This window comes from Parasteatoda tepidariorum, chromosome 11 (genome assembly GCF_982258835.1).
Source record: "Parasteatoda tepidariorum strain Cologne lab strain chromosome 11, Ptep-v5.0, whole genome shotgun sequence".
Lineage (NCBI taxonomy): Eukaryota > Metazoa > Arthropoda > Arachnida > Araneae > Theridiidae > Parasteatoda > Parasteatoda tepidariorum.
In genome coordinates this window covers 31,313,032-31,338,560 of record NC_141765.1, presented here as the reverse complement: position 1 = coordinate 31,338,560, position 25,529 = coordinate 31,313,032, and the positions used below count along the sequence as shown (strand labels likewise).

The 25,529-nt window shown below is 27.7% G+C and overlaps 1 long non-coding RNA gene across 4 annotated transcripts; it reads right to left on the bottom strand.

Annotated features, from left to right (window-relative positions):
• Nucleotides 1-6,648: 6,648 nt before the first annotated feature.
• LOC107448942 (uncharacterized) lies at nucleotides 6,649-25,147 on the bottom strand. Of its 4 annotated transcripts, none has more exons than XR_015430265.1 (5): nucleotides 24,345-25,147; nucleotides 17,320-17,437; nucleotides 15,225-15,362; nucleotides 10,534-15,002; nucleotides 6,649-8,338 (listed from the first exon to the last, which is right to left on the bottom strand). It is a non-coding gene; the product is annotated as an uncharacterized LOC107448942 (long non-coding RNA). The 4 variants fall into 4 exon arrangements; XR_015430266.1 differs by lacking the exon at nucleotides 10,534-15,002 and adding an exon at nucleotides 21,352-21,436 and having other exon boundaries at nucleotides 6,652-8,338; nucleotides 15,282-15,362; nucleotides 24,345-25,145; XR_011638207.2 differs by lacking the exon at nucleotides 10,534-15,002 and having other exon boundaries at nucleotides 6,652-8,338; nucleotides 24,345-25,141.
• Nucleotides 25,148-25,529: the final 382 nt, after the last annotated feature.

The window sequence follows — 25,529 nt, the reverse complement described above, 5'->3', positions numbered from 1 at the left end:
AAAAAAAACAATATTTCAAAATGATATTTCTCAAAGCTTTACTTTTCAGTGGGATGGTAAATTAATTTTGAACTGCACCTTCAAAGAACTTACTGAATTGCAGTTATTTCCAGGAAGTGATTCTCGAAAGAAACTTAAATTCAACTCAGGGGAGTTAGGCAAGGCTACAGAAGGAAGCTTATTTATTGAAAAGGTTTTTGTTGAGATCACAATTTACACAAAAAAAAACATAAGAAAGGTTTTTGAGACCTTTTGTTGTTCATTGCAACTGTTCATGTGATCAGGCATTTGATTTCTGGATGAAGAAATTATCTGAACTTTTTTAAGAATTTTATGGTTAGATAGTTTCATTTTCAAATGAAATTTTTTTTTCTCTATGTGTAGTTTTTTTTTTAATACATAATTTTTTTGTACATAGAAGATATATAATAGATAATCATTTTTATACAGAAAAGTAACATTTATAAAATTGATTATTTTGTAATAAAATATTGTAATAAGTACTTTCAAGGCATAGCTTTGGTTTGATGAAAGCGATTGATCTTATCCTTTAAATAAGCCACAATATATATATATATATGTAACAGAAGTGAAAGAAATAAAATTTATTCCAAATAAGCACAAAAAGACAAAACAAAACCCTGCATTAATTATGAAAAACCTAGTATGACATGTATCTTCATAAGTGCTTAATACATTCTATGAAAAATATTAATTTAACAAACTTAACTTCCAGTAACTCTTAACTATGTATAATGAAATTAGTTACAGCACATTTAACAGGAGACAAAATGTCCTCTCTTAACCAAATAAATAAAAAAAAATTTGCTCCTTCTCCCAGACAGTTAGAGAACAGAAACCTTAAAATCACAAGATCCATAGTATGAAGAATAAAATTCAAAGAATGTAAAATATGAATATTTTAAAGCATTATTAAGAGGCAGATTGGTAATTAACTATATTCCTAATTTATTTAATGTGTTACTTTATTTAGAATAACAAGATAATGCTTTTTCAAGTTTATAAGAAAATCAAGCTTGAAACTTTAAAATCACTGTTAATCACTTAAGTAAAGTGATAATTTTTAGTAGTTTATCCTTTCTAGATTAATCAGCATTCCTGTTCGTCTAGTTACCAGGTAGACAACTTTCCATAAGAATACTAAATTTGATCATAACTTAATCATTAAAACATGTCTGTTATTTTTTTCTTTCTTAAAAGTTACTGATTTACACTTAAAAAGTGCATACTGAATCATTTCACTGGCCAAGAATTTAACAATCTTACAGGGCAGCAAGACAACTTTTCTTAATGATATAATCAGAATGCCTGCTCTGTTGAACCGAAGGATTTCCTTTGTAGTATGGAATTTGTTGTCATACATTGGACAGACTTTCCCTCAGATCCCAATTTACAAAGAAAAGTGAAGAGGGCGAAGTAAGCAAGTAAGACTGTATATGACAGTTTCAGTCTGTAGCAGAAATAAAGGCTGCCATCATTGATGTTACTGCCCTCCAGGGATTAGTAAATGTATGCAGTATTGTGTATTACAAGTCATATGTAAACAAGGTGTATACATTGGATGCTATCAGTAACTGTTTATTTTAATAGAAGCACAGTTTCCTGCTCTTTTTTACTTATTCAAATTTACTCCTAGTGAATATGCATTTGCATCTAGGCTTTCTTAAATATAAATTTCAGTTTAATTAGTTTTTTTCTTTTTTTGTGTATGGTGCCTGGTTAAGGACCATAATTACTCCAGCATCATTTAGAAGAAGCACTCTTTAGACAATAGTGCCGAATGATTTTAATGACTTTTCATGGTAAATGTCCTCTCTCAACAACCTACTAATGTCATGCTAACTGAATAACTTTTAGTCAAAGTTCCAGACATACATTATGGATAAAAAATTATGAACATGTTTTTAAATATTATTCATTTTGAAAATGTTAATAATTTGTTCAGTTTAAAAAATATCACTTTTGAATGGCTGAAAAATAAACTATAAACATTCATATTTCGAATCTTCCCTCAAACCCTTTTTAAAAAGAACATAAACTAATTTTTTCATGTTATTTTGCAAAAGAATCTTGCAAAGTCAACATTAAATGTTTAAAAATTGTTTACCTGCAAAAAATTAAAAACTTAACATTCAGAAATTTTAACTTGGAAATGTTTTGACTTTTCATGTAAAATAGAAATGTTATGACACTTTGAAATTTGAATGTATAATACTCTAACATAAGAGATTTATTTCTAAAGATAATTTATATGTCCTCCTAGTGAAATTTCTTTTGTAATTTATGATTTTTAGCCAAGAATAAATAAAGTGTTTTTAATTAATAAATTGCATTAAATCCTTTCACAGCATGTGTTGTATTTCAGAGCAATAGTGTTCTATTTGAACAAAAAATTTCCTGCTAACCTTAGACACTTTATTACACACATGGGAACACAATATTCAGATATAGTACTTTTTCTTTAGAAGGAAAGGTAAGAAAAAAATGTCATGAAACAAAATGAAATTTTTTTTTCTTAGCTAGACATTTTTTTCTTAAATGCATGGCGACAAAACTGTGAGATGTATTTACTAACCTTTTGAAGTAAATTTGTTTCTTTCACAAATGAGTTTAGTCCTGCTTTTCTATGTGACAATCGATAATTTATTTTAAAATATAATATGATTTAGGTATGCTTTGATACTAATTTAAATTACGTGCATTTTGTTAATTTTATTGGTAATCAAACTAATGTAATTCAATGAAATTTATAACATTATTGAAAGCTTTATATCCTTTTTCAAAACTCCTAGCAAAATTTGAGAATAGTTCAAAAAATTTTTGAGTATACATAATAGTTTTTTTAATATCGGAAATATGTCATGAAGCTAATTTGACACCTTTTACAAATTAATTATCTATACTCTTTTACTGTAATTTTTAAAGTGGAGGGTAGATAGTATTTTTTGTCCACTTAACTTGTTTCTTTTGATCTTCTTATACTAGCAGCTATAGATATTTCTTATTAAACTTTTAGCCATTAAAATAGAGGGGAAAAAATCTTATCCATATACTTTATAAATATGATGAGCATTTAAAATACTGCATAAAATATACTTTATTCTTTTGCAGTCTTCTTCATAATATGCAATTTTACAAACATTGTTGCCAAGAATAAATCTGGAGTTGCACTTAAGATAGTAAAATATTCATATACTTTATGTAGTATTTTAAATTAAATTTACATCATTCACATATTTTTGTTAGTACTATAAAGCAATAGCTTAATAGTTATTTCTAACATAAATTATTTTCTTGTACCCTACTTTAATGAGACAAATAGGACAATAAGCCAGCTTTTGATAAACTTATATTCTCTTGAAACTTTTTATCATTCCTCTAAATATGCAGTTGAATTCGTTGGTTCAGAGCCCCTTGTAGAGTAAAAATATTTTTAAAAAAATATTAGGAAGAGTTTTGCTATAATATGTCATCATAATTTTACATTTTCTCAAAATTCTTAAGTGAAATTAATTGAAAAAATAACATTATTTACATAAATTATGTTTAACCTCTTTCTATTTTGTTTGAAAATGTTTAATTTTGATAAATAATAATTCAGTTCAGTTGAGAATTGTAACTGTTACAGTGTTCAGAGGAGTATTTCTATGTTATAAATTAAAATTGTATTAAGGCACTAAATTTCTTTAATTACTTATGAAGAAAAAAACATTTTTTTATTTTTCTTGAGCATCCAGTTGTCAGACAGAAACTAAATTGAAAACAAATATACAAATAACAAATATTGAATTTTAAGCTTAAAATTTAGTTATGAGTTTGGAAAAATCAGCTAGAATTTTTAGAGGTAATAATCATTTGAAAAACTAGATTGGTAATAACGGCAAGCATAAAGAGTTTTTAGCTACTGCCAGTTGGCTTGCTTCTTTCATGAAACAACAAGGACAATTGAGCCCATAACATGGAAACCCATATTAATGCTATTTTTATTTATTACTCTTTTCTTTTTTTAAATATTTAAAACAAAGGTTTTCTATATAAATTGTCACAGAAAAGTTTATGCCAATAATGCACTATTTACAACTCATAAAAATCATAAATGAAAATCAAAATTTTAACTCAACAAATTCAAGAAATAAAAATTATTATGTCATCAAAACATATGTAATGTATAATGTTTGATCTGATACATCTTATTAAAGGCATGAAATGGGTCTTGTACAGACTGATTCTTGTGGAAACTAACTCCAGTCTTTCTTACCCAACGAAAACAATGAAAAACTAACTGAACATGTAAACATGTTAGAACACAAACTATTTATATAACACACACCATTATATTCTAATTTCATGAAAATTAATTTATATAATTAAAGTAACTTATATACTCACATTACTTGCATGAATTCTTGGATGATGATAAAAAGTTAGTTATCTAAAAGTAAAAAACATATAAAAACCTTTTAAATAAAATGAAAACATTTTATTAACTTGTTTAAATAAAAATACTGTTAAAAAAATTTTTTAGAAGTTCTAATGGGCAAAAAATCTTACCAATTTATAATTTGAGAATTTAACTCATAAAACAATTCAAAATTTTACAATAAGATTTCATAAGTAAATAAAAAGTTCCATCAATATTTTTTTATCATTTACAGAAAACCACACAAAGAGTAACTTAAAGTTTTGATATCAAACCCTTATTTAAGAAGGGTTTTTTTTTCAAAAATGATGAACAAAAAGGATTTGGTTAGCCAACCATTCTTTTCCTGTTATTAAAGCTATTTTTACAATTTCACACATGCATATTATGCAACATAATTTTCCACACTATTTTTCTCAAACTCTTCTACCATTTTTAAGCTAGTAACCTTGTTTACTTTAAAGCAACCTTGCTTACTGACCAAAAAATTTTAGATATATTTTTGAAATTTTCATTATATGTGGAAATATATTAATTTTTAAAGAATAAAAAATATTAACATAGCAATATTGAAAATATTACATTCTTTGTCTTTTCCAAGAACTTTTTAATCTCAATGATATCACAATTTTTACTTTATAAGAAAATTCTATAATTTACATTCGGTAAGTAATTAGATAATGGCTACGTAAAAATAAAATGAATGGCACATTTAGCAAACACATCAGTTTACTTAGCTTTAAGTTCGGTATTAGGCTCCTTGGGTTCTCATGCACTCTTTAAATGTTTATAAACTCGAACAAGTTTTTTTGAGTCTGAAACTGTTCCTCAGTTTAAACCAAACAAGTTTACATGTAGAAAACATGTGTTCCTTAGCTGCCAAACTAGCTTTTTTTCCCCTCTTTTTATAGAAATGTTCAATGTCACTTTTTCAATTGCAATTGTGCTTTATAAGTAGTGGTAAAGACCATTGCTTTTTGTGTCTACTGATAATGGTCAAAACTAAAATGTAAAAAATTCAAAAAAGAAGAGATACTGGGTTGGAAAGAATATTTGGTGTTTTTCTGAAAGAATTTTAAGTAGTTATCACTAAACTATATTGTAAAATATCTATATGACTGATTTTAAATAAATGTAATTAATTTATTGTAATTGAAATTTTTTTGGCTAGTTATTATCTAAAAAGTATGATATGTCGATTACACATTATGTATAATGATTTTGTTTCTTAGCCTTTTAAATAAATTTTATGATCAATATATCTTCCAATATTAACAAAATGTGCAATTATAGAATTAGTAATAAACTTATTTTGGGATATTCAAGATATACTATGTATTTGCCCATTTTCCTCCTCCCAAATAAAACATAAATAAAATCAATTAAACCCAAAACACCCATTAAAACCCACCTGGGTAGGAATTTTTATATACCTGTATAAAACAAATTTAAATATCAGAAAAGAGTAAGATTGAAATCGCAGTTATATCCCAAAAATGCAACGGGTAAATGCAAGAATATTTCAATGCAGAGGTCAGGGATTCTAAGCTAGCAGTTGTCAAGAATTTTCTGGAAGAGGTTTTTGCTTATCATTTCGAAATCATTCCTCTATTTTTGCTCTATTTCATCGTTAGAGCCCTTTCCCTAAATTGTTTAAACTTATATATTTTTAATTCCATATTTTCTTTATTATTTGTATTCATAGGTGTGAAATTAGAATATAGCAAAGACTGAAAATTCTTTAAATTGCAAATGCAAAGATGAAGCACGATTACGAAAAATAGCAATACATATTAAATAAGAATATTATACATATTAAATAAGAATATCACATATTAAATAAGAATATTAAACAGTTTGATAAACACAACAACAAAAAAGAAAGTACAGTATGCAAAATAAAAAAGCGAGTACCCAGAATAACATTTTAAGTTTTGATTAGATTTACATGAACTAGGACATGTTTCTCTACATCTCGAGAATTTTTAAGCAAATCAAAACATTTTTGTACACAATTATAAAAGTCATTTATCTAAAAGAAATTCTAGGTAAAAAACAATTTGCAGTCATTCTTTATTATTTGAATAAATAATAGGTAAAAAATTTTAAATTTTAATGCATATAAATTTTAATGCATCATTTTAAAATGTGTAATTTTAAATAACGAAACATAACATTTGAACGAAGCAAGTTTAACAGATCTTCAGAAATCAAATATAAAACATATGACTTCTTCATGAGGGTTATAAATCCAAATATTTAAAAACATAATAGTGATAAAATAAAAAATTATAAATATTTTTCTGAAAAGCAGTTTTTATGTTTGATTTCCTAAATATCATCTGCACTAATTAGTTAGCATATCAAATCATTAAAATTGAGTCCTAGTACATAAAAATCGGATCATTAAGATAAAAAACTATTCAGGGTGTTCACCTTTCTATTTTGTGCATCGTACAATTAAAGTATGAATTTAAGAACAACCACATGATTGAAAATCCATGCAAGAAAACACTTGCTATGTCCTAAAATACACTGTTTGCAGAAAACATTTGCAGAAATAATATTGCAAAAAATACCAAATTTTTTAATATTAACCAAAGAAAAACCAAGCTTTTAATATCAACATTTCATGCCTCAAGATTTTTATAAATGTGTAATTACAATTAATTCATTGAGTACAGTTATGGAAAAAAAATCAAAATTTTTGCATTGGGAAAAAAAAAAACTAATCCAAGTGGATAAAAGAAAGAAAATCTAATTTAAAAAGCAATATGAAAAACAGTTTTTTAAACAGCTAATAATTGAAATCTTAATCTAATTAAATTTGTAGAATTAATTTTCAAGTTATTTGTTTGATTATGGCAAAGATTGAAACTAAACTTAAAATTAATCATTAAAAAAAATACTCGGGATGAAATTGGATACTTGGGAATAAATTGGAATTAGACGTAACACCACCCATGAATAATGATTTCTCACTTTTAATGCTTTAGCAGCTTTGTTCCCTTCGATTTTCTTTATCAATAATATAAAAAAAACTCAGAATTTAGGGCATCCTCTAACACTATTTCCCTGAAATATTGATGTTCTGAGTCCGCTTTTACCGCTGAGTACTTTAAGACAAAAAAAGGTTGAACGAAAATTTCTGATTCCTTCATTAAAACAATTTAAGATTTTTGTTTCTTTATTAAATAAGTTACTTTTAAGTTTCAAAACATATTTAGGTACTTAAATAACATTTGAAAGCAATAAAAATATTAGTTTTCATGAAAATTTTCATGTCCTTCATATAGTTCCATCCCATTATTCAATACATTTTTGCCCAGTCTAACAGGCTTTATTAAATCGAGGTTCTACTGTTATGATGAAGAAAACTAATTATGATGAAAATTCAAATCTTATCAAGAGTTAAGAAAATTGTTAAAGTAAGTTTTACTTTTTAAAAGTAACACAAATCTGTAAACACATATCTATTTGTGTGCAATTTGTAACAATGCATAACTTTTTTTAATAGAATATGCAATAAAAAAATAATACATATACGCTTAATTTATCTAGATATCATAAGTGTACTTATTTATTCAAGAAAGATAACATATTATAAATCTCATTTACAAATAAATCATTATTATAGAGGTTATAAAAAATTTAAGATTCTATATAAAACTAAAATACAATGAATAACAAGAAAAAGGTTGTTTTTTTTAAATCAGTAAGTGTGAAAAGCTATAAACTTTTCTTTTATATTACAAAAATTTTTATTTGTTTCAACTTATAATACTTATTTGTTCAACTTATAATACTTATCTAAATAATTGTATTGATCACATTAATTTCTTCCTATGTCCTAGGTGTCTTCTGGAAAAAAGGAATAGGTCTGGAAATAGGTGTTTTCTGAAAAAAAATTGGAATTAAATTAGTTATCAAAAAAATCTTATCAAAGTTGAATTTGTTGAATTAATACTTGTAATATAACTACAAAAACTGTACCTAAGTCTGTTATAACATTTTTAATTTAAAATTGTTATATTCATGATTAAAAAAACACAAGACGGATTGTTTACAAGCTGCAAATTGGACTGATGCAAAACACGTGGTTACAAACTTTTAATAATCCTCATATTTTAATAAATAACACTGTAAGTTTGAAATATTTTCTCATAAAAGAAGGTCAGGAAAACTTCGCTATTTAGTAAAACAAGAAATTTTTTTTTGATGGGGTTAAATTGATCTTAGTTTTTCAATTATTATTTTAGTATAGGTTTAGTACATGGATTTGTATACTTAGAACAGCTTCAAGACACAGGGTAAAGTTATTTTCTCCTAACATGAAAATCTGTTACAGTAAAGGACACAAACCTCACGCTCTGTGTAATGCCTAAAAACCTGAGGCTTTGTGTTTTATGAGCTTTTGCGTTATGTAGATTATTTCACTTATTTTTAAATTTAACTACTAATTATGGAAATATTCGTTTAAAGCAAATCAACCTCAAAATGCTTTAAAATAATTTTTATATTAAAATACTAAAAAGTACTAGATATACACACAAGTATTCATTATTCATAGAAAAAAATTGACATTTTCTGCAGCTTTAGAACTAATAACAAACAAATTAATCAATTTTGGTTCGCTTAGCTTTTGAAATTTTAAACTCTGAGCAAATTATAAAGCAAATAATGTAAAAAGTTAATAGTTCTTATTTACTAAAAGCAAAAATAAAAATGGGCAGTGTGAATAAAGCACAAATCAAATAACAGAAATGGACATACTATTGCTTTGTTTCTATGTGCAAGAACCTTCCTCAGAGTCCAAACTCCATAAGGTAGTATAGAAGTAAAGAGACAAGCGCCTGCAATGTGGTTTAACTAATAGGGACAGAGAAACAAGTTTGAAAAAGATAACAAAAGAAGAGAGATAATAAACAATTAGGAGAGGGTTTGGTGGGAACCACAGGATGCAAAAGATTAAATTTGAATAGATTTCCAAATATTGAGAAAGATCATTAATTAAATTATTAAAATTTTTCAAAATACGGAATGATTTCCAGAAATCAAATTCATCAGATGAAGAGCAGTGCTAAATGATTTTAGCAGAAAAAAACTCAAACCTGTGATTAGAATTCCAACTATGAAGAGTGATGGAAGATCAGTTAATGTTCTGATTTCGGACATATTTTTCATGCTCTTTAAAATGAAATTTAAGGATACCTTAAATTTGTAAAATACAGACCACATTAACATAAAATTTGTAAAATACTATTAAAATCAGCAAAAGGGTCTATAAAATTAATGAAATTTAGATGTCTGCAAGAGAGAAAATAACTTTAAATTCAAACGTATCCAAAATTTTAGGATTTTGGGGACTGATTTTCGTATAATGATTTCTTCAGCTAAAATTATTAAACATTGCTCATTGTCTACCGAACATGATTCCTTCCAACAAACTTGATTTTCAAAATATGGAATAAAGTTCAAGGCCAGAGCCACCCATGAAAATACTTCCCACAGCAAAATACCACCCCCAGCTGCCAATATCTGACCTGCTGTAGAAATGGGAAGCAACTGTTTTGCTTGGAAGACAACGTACCTTATAACAGTCATCAAAGGTATAAATGAAAAATCATGCTTAATCTAGCTAGACAACTGTCTTCTACTTGTCTATGATCCAGTGTCAATGTTCCCAGACCCACTGTGGAGTGGGATGTCTGTAGAAAAGTCCCATATCCAACTGCATCTGCATCTGTGTGTTTTGAAATACTCGCACTTGAACCTGTATTGGGCTGTCAGCTGAGTGATTTTCTGACACTGATTTTGTATTACCAAACAGGGCAGTTCTCTTTCTTTGAAGTTCTCTTTTCAACATCAAATTTTCTTGGACATCCAGCGAATTCTACTGCTAGTTTCATAGTCATTTATCCAGGATGCAAAAATAATTACAACCACAGATTGTGAATAATCTATGAATCTTACAATTTCAGAGATACTTATTCAGAGTTTTTGAGCCATTATGATTTACTTTCCATCAAATTCACTAAAATCAGAAGCCTCTCCCATTACTCACAAAAGTAAATGAGAGAATAATTCCTTACCTTCTCCAGTTAATATTCTAACTTAATCATGTGCCCTCCACGTCATCCAGAGGAATTCATTGAAAAATATGGGCGTGGTCATATTTTGCTCCTCAGTGCATAGCAATTCATGTAATACAAAAAAAAAAAAATTTATTAGAAAAGCCAAAAGGAGAAATAAATTTTAGATTCCTTCACTCTATCTTTCTTCCTTTACTATACAGAATTATTTAAAATTAGCTATTCTGTTAAATAGGTCTGGTTAAGAGGAATTAAACACTGACATATCTTATGAAATTATCATTATCATTTAAAATTAGAACGAAATAGAATTAAAATTTCAAAAGTAATTTTTAGGTTTAAATGTTTCACTTTTTGTACTATCTAGAAATCTTTCTTTCTTAACATTTTGCCGGCTATTTCGAAAAAAGTACATAATATTTTAAAAATCAGAAAAATTAATAATTATTTAATAAAAAAAAATAATTATTATTTTAGTTACTTATCTAATTTCTATGTAGAATTTTTGTTTGAATTGATGCATAATTATAATTTTTTATAAGTGCATTTATCAATAAATTTAAGAAAAATTTAATTTAAATGATTTGAAAATAATTAACCAACAACCATGGTCAGGAACACAAACCTAAAAAATCCTTGATGTTCCAGTTTTGCTTTCAAATAATAAGCCAAATCTTTGGCAATTTTACTATATATATACATGTACTTTAAGTTTCAGATTTTAATTTGAATTTTTTTTTATAAAAAGGAAAACCGAACATAAAAGAACATAGAACATCATTAAAAAGAGTATAGTATTTTTAGTACAAAAATAAGTTTTAGATAATAGTATGTTTAGCATGTCATGATCATTAGATCTTAGAACAAAAATGAATGATGCAAAACTCAATTAAATATAGGGGTGCACAATCTGCAGCCCACAGGCTACATGCGGTGCAGCCTGCAGAAACTTTTGAACACGATTTTTTTTAAATTAAAAAAATGGAAAATTTTGAATTGCATATTTGTGTCATCACTTTTTGATGCACTTAATTTGCAGATTCCATTGTAAATCTATGTTGTTTCTTGATTGCTTTTTTAAAGGTTATTAATACAAAATTCTGCATTATCTTCCAATATTTCAATATAATGCACAAATTTTGTATTTGAGTAATCCCTTTTCCACTGGCTTTATTTTTGCCAATTTCATTGTAAATTCAAGTGACGTTTTGATCAGTTTCTTTTTTTGTATTTATAAGGTTTTTAAAATCTTGATACATTTATTATACAGTAGAGAACCATTTATCCGGTATCCAGATAACCGGGAAACCAGAAAACCGGGTGAAATTTTGCTTGGTTTTCCCGCCATTTTAAACTAGAATGATAATGAAAATAGCAGAAATTGAACTCATCCTTGAAGTTGAGTAGAGGAAAATGTAAGGAAGGGAGGAATGTCTTATTTTCTCCTCTAGGCTGTCAATCAAACTCAAGGGTGTGGCATGCTGATTTCGTTTTCTGTTTGATTTACGAGGGGGGTGGGGAAAATGCATTGCATGCATATCAGTGAACATAGAAAAATATATTTATCTATTTGACATTGATTAATAAAAATAAAATCTTTTTCTTTTGAATAAATTCTGATTCTTTGGAAGTATGGTATCATTTGCAAGTTTTTCTTGATGTGGAATCACATCTGCTGTAATTAAAAATCGTGTTTTTATCAGCAAAAAAAAAATTCATAAAAGGAGAATTGTTTATTAATTTAAACATAGGATTATTTAATGAAGTAGATTGCAGTTTTGTTTTTCTGATTCCACCATGTTCGATTTTTTTTTCTTTTCACAATACATTTTGCACTCAATAAATTAATTCTTTTGATAAATTTATCTAAAAATTTTTAATTAAAATGTTAAAATGAATCATAAATTTTATCATTAGGTTTTTTTTAAAATTCCGTTGATCTTGCTAGTTCCGGGTTTTAATATTTATGCTAGTGCCTTTTTTAAGTCGTTTCAGTTCGATAATTTTCAAGTGTTTTTATTTAGATTAATAAGTTTTCCTTTTATTTTATGGTCTCCGTTAGAGCCATGCATTTGTACATGGTATTTAAATTATACCAAGGTATTTAAATTATATCATTAAATTATACACAGTATTTTATACAATGTTATTGCAACCGGAAAATTTTAAAACTAGAGGAAAACGCAAATTTTTAAACACACTATTTATAATTTATTTTGTTTTAAATTGTTTGTAGCTTAGGTGACTTTTTTAAGGGAAAAAAGAAAGAAAAGAAAAAGTTTTCTATTTAAAATTCATAAAACCTCTAATAATTCAAGAAATAGTAATAATACCTGAAGTATAATACCAAATAAATACTTAATCTTATTTTGTACTATAATACTTTTGTTTTGATGAAAATTTGATTAAAGTTTTTGTTTAAACCCTATAAATTTTCGTTGATTTAAATATGTAATTTTTAACACCTTACTTCTGTGAGCATTACTATACATTTTTTTGTTGTTAGAAATAATATCCCCCCCCCCAATCGATATATATATAATGTCGTTGCTAAGAGGAAGGATAAAAACAGTTTTTAAGCAGGGGAAAAGGGTACAATATTTATTAAATTAATATTAAAGAGAGAACAATCACACAAAATTGAAGGTAAAATCTTGCAAAATAAATAGGTAAAATGTTTCGTTTTAGGGAAAAAAGGAAAACAGAGTAATTATAATAGGTCTATTAAATAGATTGAGGGAAAAAGTCTTTCTCACGGTTCCATTAAAGGGAGAAATCGAAAATGTTAATGCATAACTTATAGCCGAAAATAGATTAAAAAACAGGATGTGAATATTAAAGAGCGAGAAAGAGTGTGTAGTTTCGAGTAATAAATAAAGAAAAAGATTTAGATAAAGGAATAACATAAAAGGATTAATTGAAACCATTTATGTTACATCCCCCTCTCTGAAAAATTTTAATCACCATCCAAACATTAAAAAAACGTGAAGATGATAATCAAAGAATAAAATTTGTAATTTTAACATGCAATCAATATATAAAAATAATATGAATAATTAAAAACACAATTTTGTAAATAAGATAAAAATTTAACACACTTTTGTAAATAAGATAAAAATTTAACACAATCTTTCAAATTTAACGCACAATTTGTTGCAGATAAATGCTTGTAGACTTACTTTACATTTATATGAAATATTTTTAAAAAATTTTTTAATAGTTTCACTACATTTTAAAACTCACATCATAAAACATAAATACATAAAAATCATCACAATCACAAGCCATATTATTTAGGGTAGTAACAATGCCTACATTTTAAAATAATATTGTTAAAAGAATCTCTATGTTTTACATAGATTTGAACCACTTTTAAATAAGAAAATAAATAAATTTAGGAAAAATGATCAAAAATTTTTAAGTTTATTATTTTTTACTGTCTATGTAAATCTTGAATGATACAAATATGTTTTAAATTATAAATAGGATAGAGATAAAAGTTACTCTTTTCACATTATCCTAAAATTTAATATTGTCAATGTTTGCAAATAAAACCAAGATGTATAGTTTTTAAAATCTTGTGAATACAAATTGTAACGTGCAATTTTAAAATAGTTGGATTACGAATCACAATGTGTTAGTTATAATTCAAATAAATAAAAAGCTTGTTGTGGAAAATTCAAATAAACTGATATTAAATAGTGTTGTATGATTCATAAATTGTGTCAATATGAACAATAAATAATTCAAGTCACATAGTGTAATCACTTGAATATAAGTCATGGTGGTGATTTGGAAATCATTTTATTCCATATAGCTATCTGTAAATTGTAAATGACTTTCATACAAAACCTGATGTACAGTTTGCAAATCACTTTAATGCAAATCTCGATATGGAATTTTTAAATCATTAATGCAAATCCCATTGTGTGTTTTAATAAATCACTTTAATGCAAATAGCAATGAGTCCTTTTAAATTGCATCAATAAACAAAAAAATATTGTTTTAAATTTGTAAAAGAAAATATAAATTAAATGATGACAAAGTATTTTTCTTAATTTTTTACCAATAAAATGTTACAAATTATGTTACGAACAAATTACAAATTATATTATGTTATTTATTTTAAAATATTTGTTTTTAAATAATATTTTAAAATTAAAAGAAGGATGAATGAAATCAGCTTTCTAAAATGTCAGCAGATGAAGACAAAAGAATATCCAGTACCCTCTGATTTAATTAGAAAGTATGGCTGTTATACGTAACAATCCTTTTTACCCCTCCTCTTCAATGGGCACATTTCCACTTTTCTGCAGAACACCAAGTGGTTCTCAGCCAATGAAGAAACATATTCTACAGTTCTTCCTCTTTCACATGTTCATTTTTTACATTAATATATCTTCGGTAGTTCTTGAACTGGTTTAATAAATCAAGTTCCCTAAATAGTGCATTGAAGACAAGTCCATACCCTACATACGTATGAGTATTGATTACTTATTTGGTTGAATATAACTTATAACTATTTGCTTGTTGCAGTGCTGAATTTCTTTACAAACCTTCAGCATTAAATATAAAACTAGATAATATGATCATTAACATTAATATAAAATGTTGATAATTTTAAAATTAAAATTTCAATAAGTCTAAATAAAAGAACGTAAATTCTTTAAATAATTCACTAACTGAAATACCATTTTAGTGGGAAAATGACTTGTAAGACCAGTAGAAAAAAAACTATCAGCACTAACTTTAGCTCCAATGAAAAGACTAGATCCTCTCAGTGGTTTGTAGTAACAATTCACATCAGAGTTAATTCTTTAAGAAAATGCCTATTTCAGAAGAAGTAAGTTTATAAAAATGCATTCTAATTGAAAAAAATATATACGTATGAGCAAATATTGAAAACTAGAAATAAAGCTTTATAAGAACATATAATTATAAAATAAAAATATATAGCAAAATAACAGCAGCAAAATAAAAACAGTAAACAGCTATTGATGGGATTTAAATTATTCAAGAATCAGTATGCTTAAATTTAATGCTTCGAACATATAAGTTAATAAAATTAATGGCATAAGGTATAGTCTGCTTTAAAAAAAATTTAAACGTAATTGAGATCTCACAAAAAGTAAAACTCTTCAAAAAATGAAAAAATATATCAACAGTTTCAGCAATCTTTAATTTCGTTGAGCTTATAAGTTGTGACCAAAAGCAAACATTTTTTTATACTGAAAAGTAAATATCATTCACTCGTAAAACACTTAATATTTGCTATTTTAATAAACCGCGTAATGTATTAAAGAAACTCCCCCGCCCAACCTAAAACCTACATCATGGAAGACTCTTTACCTTTTCTCAAGAAAATGGCTATATATCTTACATATGTGAATTTATAAAAAATATTGAATAAGTCTCATTTGTTGAATAAAAGAAGCAAACTTGATCAGAACATGATGAAATCGATTTAATTAAGAGGAGATGATTTCAGAAACATTAATCACAGATATCCTAGCACAAAATAAATGCTATTAATCTCAATGCTTGCAACTGTGTGTGCTTTTGACGGCACAAAATTACTTAAAGCACTACTAGTTTTTTTTAAAAAAATTTCAAGAACCAATATGCACATAACAGCCGAATCACAACATTCTAAGCAACTAAATTGAGCCATTAGTTCTAATTAATTTCCATTGGTCGTCAGAACATAATAAACCTCTTTGACTATCTTTTTTTTTTCGAAACTATTTACAGAAAAACTATTTAACTCTATTCCTACCTAGAACAAACGATGGGACAAAAATGCCCTTTTAAAAGGTTTTTTTTTAAAAAAATAATAAGGAGATTATGTTTAAAATAATAGGTTTCTAAACATAGCAAACAAATGCTATTATGCATAACACCACAAAACTAAAGCTTGCTATAAGAACCAGACCCTAATAGAGTATTAATGGGTATAAGGAATTTATGATAGGGAAAACCTAAGCTAAATATAAAAACACAACCTTATAACAAGTAAATATTTTGCTCCCATAAGGAAAGCAGAGAAAAAATTTTACACCATGAAAATTTGAATTTTTTAAAAAGACATTTTAAGGGCTTCACATCTTAATCTCCTGAATATCTTTTTTTTTTTAATTATTTTTAATTTTGACGGGAGAAATTTATCTTTTAAGAGAACTAGTTTGGTGGTCTAGCTATCATTAAGTCATATTGATGAATATCTGTATGATATTGATGAATCCACCATATTTATGAATATAACAATTTAATGTAAAACTAAAAATCTTTCTTATTTTGATGTTTTTATTTTAATTTTTGCTTATTTTTAAAATGGATAACCTGCTGGTTAAACTTCCTATCTAACTTCTAAACTTTAAGAAAGTTTTTTAATCTCTAATCATTGTAAGACTTCTCAGAAAATACTCTCGAGAATTTTGTCAAATGTTCTGAAACAAGGACTTTTAATATCGAAAATAAACAAAAAACAACTTTCACCAATTAAGTCATCAACACTTTCTTTACTCTTTTTTTTAAAATCATAAATAATTTTATTTTGCTAGTTTGCGAAAAGAAAAAGAACCTTAATTAACTAAAAATGTAAACAAAAATAAAAAAAAATTTAACAGCATATAAAATTCTCATGGCATTTAGGATATAAATTTTTTTTCTGTAATTTTTATTGTTCTACAACATAGACAGCATTTTTGAACATTTACAACCTTAAGCAAAAGACAGTAAATGAAGTATTTTAAAAATATTGTTTCATTTGGAAAATAGAAAACTTACGGCATGGTCACAGGAAACTGGAGAATACTTGAATAGTCCTCAGTTTACTCTGAGCCTTAGTTGATATTTTGTCCAGAAGTTACCTATTTACCATGACACTGGGAGAACCTAGAAAAAACTGGACAAAATGAAAGAAACTAAGAATGAACAATACAATTGCTTAGCAATAATTATTATATCAAAAACTCAAATTTAAAACAGTAACAGAAAGTTAGAATTTTTTCATATCAATTTTTTTTAAAAATATTTATTTCAGTTTTAATACAGAATTTTAAAATCAATATTATACAAGAGTTGGTTTGAGTATTCCTACTTAAAAGCATTTGTCTATAAAAAATAAGCACGCTATTCGTATTTGTAGATTGAATATGTGACTGGTAGTACAGTACGACTTTGAAAATCTGGACTTCTAAAATCAGGAAAGCTCTAAAATCAGGACTCTTACATCCAGTTCATCAGAAAAAATGTTCCAAATCAATTTTTTTTAAAAAACACCTAAAAAAAGCACATAGCTGATAAAGAAATTCCAGTAATTCTCATCAGTGCTGTATAGATAAAGCATGCTGGAGAAGGAATTCTTCTACTACTTTGTTTTTCCCCAGAGTGATGAAAGAAAATTGGTTCTTTCTTCTTGAAAATGAAAATGATTCTGAAGGTTTTAAATTTTCAAAAGTTCAAAATTTAAAACTTGAAATAAATAAACTTCATGATTACGCAAAAAAGTGCGTATTTAAAATCGATGAAGATAACATTGAGGAGGTAATAAGTTGCAGCAACGAATTACCCGTTGTCAATCACATGACTGACGACAAAATAAAAATGGCCGTTTTAAGTAATGACCATAAAGAAAACGACAGTGATACAGAAGCGAAAACTCCTAATGAAGAAAGATCAGTTTTGTTGGATGAAATGTTAAGTAATATGGACAGTGTTCTTAAAGGTTTGGAGCAAAGAGACAGTGTTGCCAGGTGCCAATAACCGTTCACCCCGAGATAGTGTTGTAAAATCCCCTAAAAATTTGAAGAAAACCCCAAAATTTTTAAGTACAGTAGGGAACCGATTAACTGGAACAATCGGGACCATCGCTATTCCGGATAACTGATTTTTCTGGTTTTCTGAATCGCTACAAAAAGCCGTTTTTTTATTGTTAAACCCAACTAAAAAAAAAATATTTGGAAATAATCTTAAAAAGAAGAAAAATGATGAAGTAATACACTAATAATTATTTCCAAAATGATGGCAAGATAAACATCTTTCAAAAAAGAAAGAAAAATCCTAAAATCCTAAGAGGAAAAAAAAAATTTTTTTTTAAAAATGGAGGGAAAATTTATTGAATTTCGTTCCGGTTTTTTGGTTTTCTGATTTCCGGATAACGGGTTCTGTACTGTATAAGCATTAAAAAATTGTACTAAAGTTTAATAATGTATAGAAAACGTTGCTTTAATACTTTTTAATATTTTTTTTTCAACAAATTAATCTTTTTTGCATTTCAATCCTTACATTATCTTTAATATCTACTAAAATATTTAAGATATTTTTTTCAATACTTTTTGTCTCGCACATTTTTTTATAAATATTTTATTATCAACAATATAGTCTTCTTAATATTTTAATTCTAACATTATGCTTAAATTTCTGATAAAATATCCAACATAATTTCGTCAATACTTTCTGATGTGTATATGTTTTCGCTGTTAAATATTTTTAGCATAAAAGCAGGTACAAAATTTTAACAACCATTAGAAAGTTCATATCGAACGTGCAAAATAGCATCAGCTGCAGTTATAGACATTTTATTTCTCAATTTGTCTTTAATAATATTTATTATGGAGAAACATCTTTCCACAGCTGCATTTGTAAACGGAATACTTAATAAAGCCAAAACAAGAGTCGAAATATTTTTTAATTTTAAATTTCCTCAAGAATTTTTTATTTCACTGATTTTTACCCATAAAGATTTTGTAGAATCACAATTCAAATCATCTACATTTGAGAGTAAATTCCATTCAGCAATTGTTTCATCGACATCAATACAAATTGATGAAAATTTAGCAACAATATCTGTAATATTACATACTTTGCCAAATCTTTTTTATGTGCATTTAACTGAGCTTTACAACATTTACAAAATACTAACTCACTTCTTCCAGTCACCAGTCACCAAAAATATATATATATTCTGATTTGAAATAATGTGCTGATAATTAAAGAAAAGGCTGAACAATTGTACTATTAATTTACCTTTAAATTGCTTTTCGTGTTCCCAATCTTTCTTGTACTTTTGTACGTTCTTCTTTTTTTCTTTATCCTTTTGGCATTATTTTTAAACCATGCACATTAAAAATTTTAAATAATTTGAATTCAAATTCACCAAAAGCACAGGTTGATCGTGCTAAGTAATAACTTACTACATTTAACTAAGGGGTTAAGTTCTAAAATTAAATCTTAATCTTTTTGCTTTGGTTTAACATATTGATTTTTATATTACCATCTCACACATTCAGTTATAAAATTTGGTATTAGAACGTAATCAAAATGAAACTAGTAAAATTCACAAATGACCCTGAAACAAACCCCTAGAAACAAATTCCCCTAAAATATCCACTGAAGATAAAAAAAATCCCCCTAAATTTAGGGGGGAAACCCCTAATCTGGAAACACTGCAAAGAGACATTGTTGATGAACACGAGTTAATGTTACTCTATAAAGTGAAAGAAAAAATAAGTAATCATAGAATGAAATCTACTAAACAACTTACAATTTTTGATATGTTTAAGAAATAATTCAGTTAACATTTAATTAATTGTATTGATTTAAATATATTATTATTTTAAGCTACTTTTTGTCGCTGTTTCATTTTTAATGTCTCTTATTTATTGTTTAAAGCGTATATTTATGTTAAGTTGTTAAAATTGAGGTTGGAGGTCTACACACGCGCGTTTAATCACGAAATCGACTGAGCAAATGCGAAACTTTGATAATTCTATCAATTTAAGTAAGGTATCTAAAATCAGGAAATTTTAGAAATCCGGACATTCAGAACTCGCGGGCAGTCCCAATTTTCGAGTTTGCACTGTAGTATAGTTTAGTATGGGATTTTTATATTTAGTAGCATTAAAAAATTTGATTCAGACATTTTAACAGCTCTCAAAATAGTCATAAAATAAGGTCCTATAATACCAATTTGCTTAAAATATAGAAGGACTACAGTTATTTTAATTTCTTAAGAAATTCTCTTAATTTATTTCTCTTTCCAATTGTTGATTTTAAGTTATTCCATATTTAAAAAAATATAAATAGCTCAGAAATTAATACTATTATTCAAACTAGACCCCAATTATAAACTGCTTAAAAAACTGATTTAATATTTGAATTTTCTTTTTGAAAAAGAACTTCAATTTTTTCTTATTCGATTCGAAGAAACTTACTCTTCTTGGGCAGTTTCTTTAATTATGGAGGAAACTTATCATTTCTGATTACAGCAGCAATTATAATTTACTATATATTATTTTTTAAAACTATTAATAAAAGATTTAAGAACTACTTCTCTCCCTTAATAAAAGAATGACATTCTGAAAGTTGAGAACAGTATTGTTTCAAAATTTGAAATTACTAATGTAGATATCATTACGTCTTTGAAATTTTAATTTTGTTATTGAAACCAGATGTTACTTGAAGCTGTGAAAAAATTTTCACAAGAAAAATATTCACCTATTATAAGACTGAAACTGATTTCATTAAAGAAAGATGTAAAAACATATTAACAATATATTGCACTACAAGTAAATAAAAGCAAGTATAAAGCCCTTATAAAAGTTGATACAGATCACTGCCTTCTTAAATAGAAAACCACCATACAAAATTTATGGTTGGCAAAAGTAAAGAATTAATATATTTGACGATAATTAAATATAAATGAAAGATGCTTCCAAGCATCATATGCTCTCATTTTTTCATAAATTATAGGTTTTCTATTTTATGACAATTTCAATATCAAATACTGATAAAGAAATAATTTTAATGGATACACACCTTATTGAAACTAGAAATTCTTGGTTGTACTGATTCAAGGTTCATCCTTAGCAAGCTAAAACATATACATTTTTATCGAAATTTTCTGTAAAGGAAATTATTTCAATACTTTAATTCATTCAATTTATAAACATTTCTTGCTAATAGTTAATAGTAAGTTACAACATAAATGATAGATGCAACCTACATATACAGTGGAACCCCGATTTTACGTTGTTTGTTTCGTACGTTATCCCGCTTCTTACGTCATTTTCTGCTGATCCGTGAAAATTGCCTATACCGATTATGTTAAAAATCCCGGATTTTGTGTTACCCCTTTTATGAAAATCCCGCTTGATTATTCAAAATGGTTTTACTCATTTTTCCGTGCTAGCATACCAAATGAGATTTTCAGTCGGTTTTGTTTGAGTTTGAAAGCTATAGCATTTTTTCTCAGTTTCCAAACCCCAGTCACCGTGTTCTTTTCTCGAAAGAAGATGTTGAAACGAAAATGCTTTTCTCTGTCCGAAAAGGCTGAAATTGTCGAAAAAGCTAAAGAATTTCATGGCACTAAAGTTGATCTTGCTAAATCTTTGGGTATTGCTTATTCAACTTTGCAAATGATTTTAAAGCAAGAAGCTTCAATAGAACTAAACGCTGAAAAACTCGGAAAAATTTGCCAAGAAGAGAAAAACCTTAAAAACATCTCCATATGATGAGTTAGAAAAAATTTTAATGAACTGGTTCAAGGAAGACAGAGCAGCAAAGATTCCTATAAATGGATCCATCCTGAGAGAAAAGGAGCTTGAAATTGCTGAAAGGCTTAAACTCCAAGGCTCCAGTGCATCAAATGGCTGGATCCACCGATTAAAAAAAGGAACAATTTATGCTTCAAATCTATCTGTTGCGAATCCGATAGTGTGGATATGACACCTGTGCAACAGTGGAAAGAAGAAACTCTGCCAAATTTATTAAAGGGCTATAATCCAAGTGACATATTTAATGACGAAACGGGATTGTTTTTCAACCTATTGCCTAAGAAGACATTGACAATTAAAGGTGAAAATTGCCATGGAGGAAAGCTTTCAAAAATGCGCTTGACTGTTTTGCTCTGTACAAATGCCGATGGAAGCCAAAAGTTAACGTCTCTTGTGATCGGTAGAGCAGAGAAACTACAGTGTTTCAAAAATATCAAAAGTTTTCCTACCGATTACGATTCAAACAAAAAAGCATGGATGACGCAAGCATTATTTAAAAATTTTCTTCGAAAACTGGATAAGAAAATGAGTTTCCAAAAGCACACCATACTTTTATTCCTAGACCAATGCACTGCTTATTTAAACCTTAAATTGAAAAACGTGTGAATAGAGTTTTTTCCAGCTAACTGTACGAGCAAACTTCAACCACTGGATTTAGGAACTATACGATCATTTAAAGAGAGTTACCGGAAGCAACTGGTTAGAAAATCACTAATGTTTCTTGATTCTGGTGACTTTCAGGATGCTTCTAAGGCAAAAATTTATGTTCTAGAGGCTCTTTATCTGATATCTTCAGCTTGGGACAGTGTCGACCGAAAGTGTATTATCAATGGATTCAATAAAGCAAGACTTTCAATATCGGAGGAGGAGAGCGCTGTTGTTTTGGAAGAAGAAGAAGGTAGCGTGTCTGAAGTTGAGGATCTACCGGAAGTCGATGATGCATACATCGACTGTGACACAGACATCATTACTTCAGAAATCCCTTCCATGAGTGATTTAATGCCTGATTCCGATGATAGAGCTTATGACGATGAAGATGAAATAACAGAAGACGTGCCAACAGCTGATCAAGCGATACAAAGCATAAAAACTCTAAAACAATTTTTACTTGCAAATGTTAATCAAGAAGCAAATTTGCAAAAAATTGTTAGTATTGAACGAGCTGTATACGAAATTGTACCTAAAAACGAAAAGCAAGTAAAGATGACTCATTTTTTCCATTAATTTAACTGGTAGGTGTCAATTTTTAAAAATATGCATAGATTTTTCTTAACTCCGATTTTACGTTATTCCACTTCGAGCGTTTTTTATCGCTAGTCCAACAGAAAACGTAAAATCGGGGTTTAACTGTATTAATTATAATAAACTTCATTCTAACATGGAATTTTGAGTGGCTGAACAAATATTTACCGCTTACAAAATTATTTTAGTTGTCCAGTCACCACTATTACTTACCAGAAGAAAAAAAATTACAACACGCTTAGTTATTTGCAGAATTTCTTACTAGCAAGTATATAGCATAACTTTTCAATGATTCAAGGTAGACAAAAGCAGTTTAACAAAGACTTTTGAGCAAGATTAAAGAGGTTCAAGAGAAATTTTGGCTCTCTAAAGAAAATTTTTGGTCTGATTTAAAAATTGCTAAAAAAATTTTACATTAAAAAATTTTGCTTCTAAATGCAAACCAAAGGGGAAGAACGGTTTGAATCTATTTTTCACAAATTGCATTTTGAGGGTCACTAAATTTTGACAAATCAATAACGAGGGGGGGGGGAGAGTTCTCCCTCAGGAGTTATTACACAATGAAGAAGGGCCATACTGAGAAGAAATCCTACCTTCAGTGAGCAAAATTGTTTTTTCTCCAAATCAGCTTTCCTGGACATAAATCGTTCTTCCTCGTGATCTTCGAATGTGTTACAAAGCAAATAGCTTTGTATGTCTATTTATTTATTTAAAATTAGTAAAAAATTCTAAAACTATACAAACTTAGCTTTGCAAAATTTTTTAAAAGTTATTGTAACTACAAAAAGCCATAATTTGGGGGAGGAATTATTGGGAATTAAATAATTTGGAATTTCAAAGCAAAAAGAAAAGAAAAATTTGTTCTACGGAAGTATTAAGCTTTGAGAATTTTCAGGGGATCTGAATCCGATCCATATCGTGATCTGTCCCATCAACAACAATCGCCAAGGTGCCAAATAGATTTTAAACCTGCAAAAAAAATTTTGATGTTTGCCCGTGGGCTAAATTATATACCTTTCTAGTTGGTCCCTTTCTGTGATATTCTCACGGGTCACTGCCCGGAAGTTTCCAAGACTTGGCGATTATTCTTCCACGTATCACGATACGGAAATCTCCCTCCAATTAGGATCAAGTATTAACTTTAAAAACAAGATATGCTTATATATTCATATTTCATTATTGATGAGCGAAAGTCTGACAACTTAAATTAAGAACGTGTTAAATGAAAGTGTTTACTCTTTATTAAGGAGCAAAGCATGCAAAAGACAATTTATTTTCATCAAAATAGGGCAAACAAGTATAAGATTAGTATCTAAAGTTATATAAAGTTTATGGTGCTCATTCGGTATTGAGTATTGAGTATAGTAAAGTGCGGCGTGCTCTCTGCTTTCGCTTATAGCACTGCGTTTCAATAGGTAAGGCTTAATTTAGCCTATCAAGATTTATTTGAGCTCTGAGGCTCTTCTTCAAATGCAACTCTTTCGGTATCTGGTGACATGCGCTTTTGTTGATATTTGAAAAGAAATGTGTTTTATTCTAAAAATTAATTTTGCTTGTTGCTCACTACGCGCTAACTATGCCAACTACTCATGAATCGAGCTTAAGGGTATGACGTTAAATAACTCTCACTTTGAGTTTTAGTTTGAAAGTTGCAGATGTGTATTGTCAGCAAATAAACTAGATAAGCTTAACATGTGGGTGATAAGTACTGACGTATGTTTAAATTGTTTATTTCTGCTCAGATTATTAACTATTTATACAAACTAAGACTGTTCTCAATCATTGTAAGGAACGCACATCCGATGGCCGTCAAAATAGAAAAGAAGAAAATACGTGGAAGAAAATATTTCACCTATCAGGTTCTCATTTTCACTCAACAATGATCGGAGGTACATGAATCGCATGCAGTGAGAATGGTCGAATTGCCCTTTAGTTTCGTTTTTCAAATTGGCTTGTAATTGGGGATCGAAATGTGCTGCAGGTGGCGTAGAGCAGAACTCTCGACCTATGGCAACGCTTTACATGCTTTCTCCATTAGCGTGTGGAGAGTCATAGAGGAAGGAAGTGCGTTAATTTCTCTCTTGATTTTTATATAGATTAAAATCTTTTAAGTTGGAAAACAATATAGAACTGAAAACTACATTAATCATAGTTTAAAAGAAAAGCATCACGGAAATTTTAAAAACATATTTTTATTTA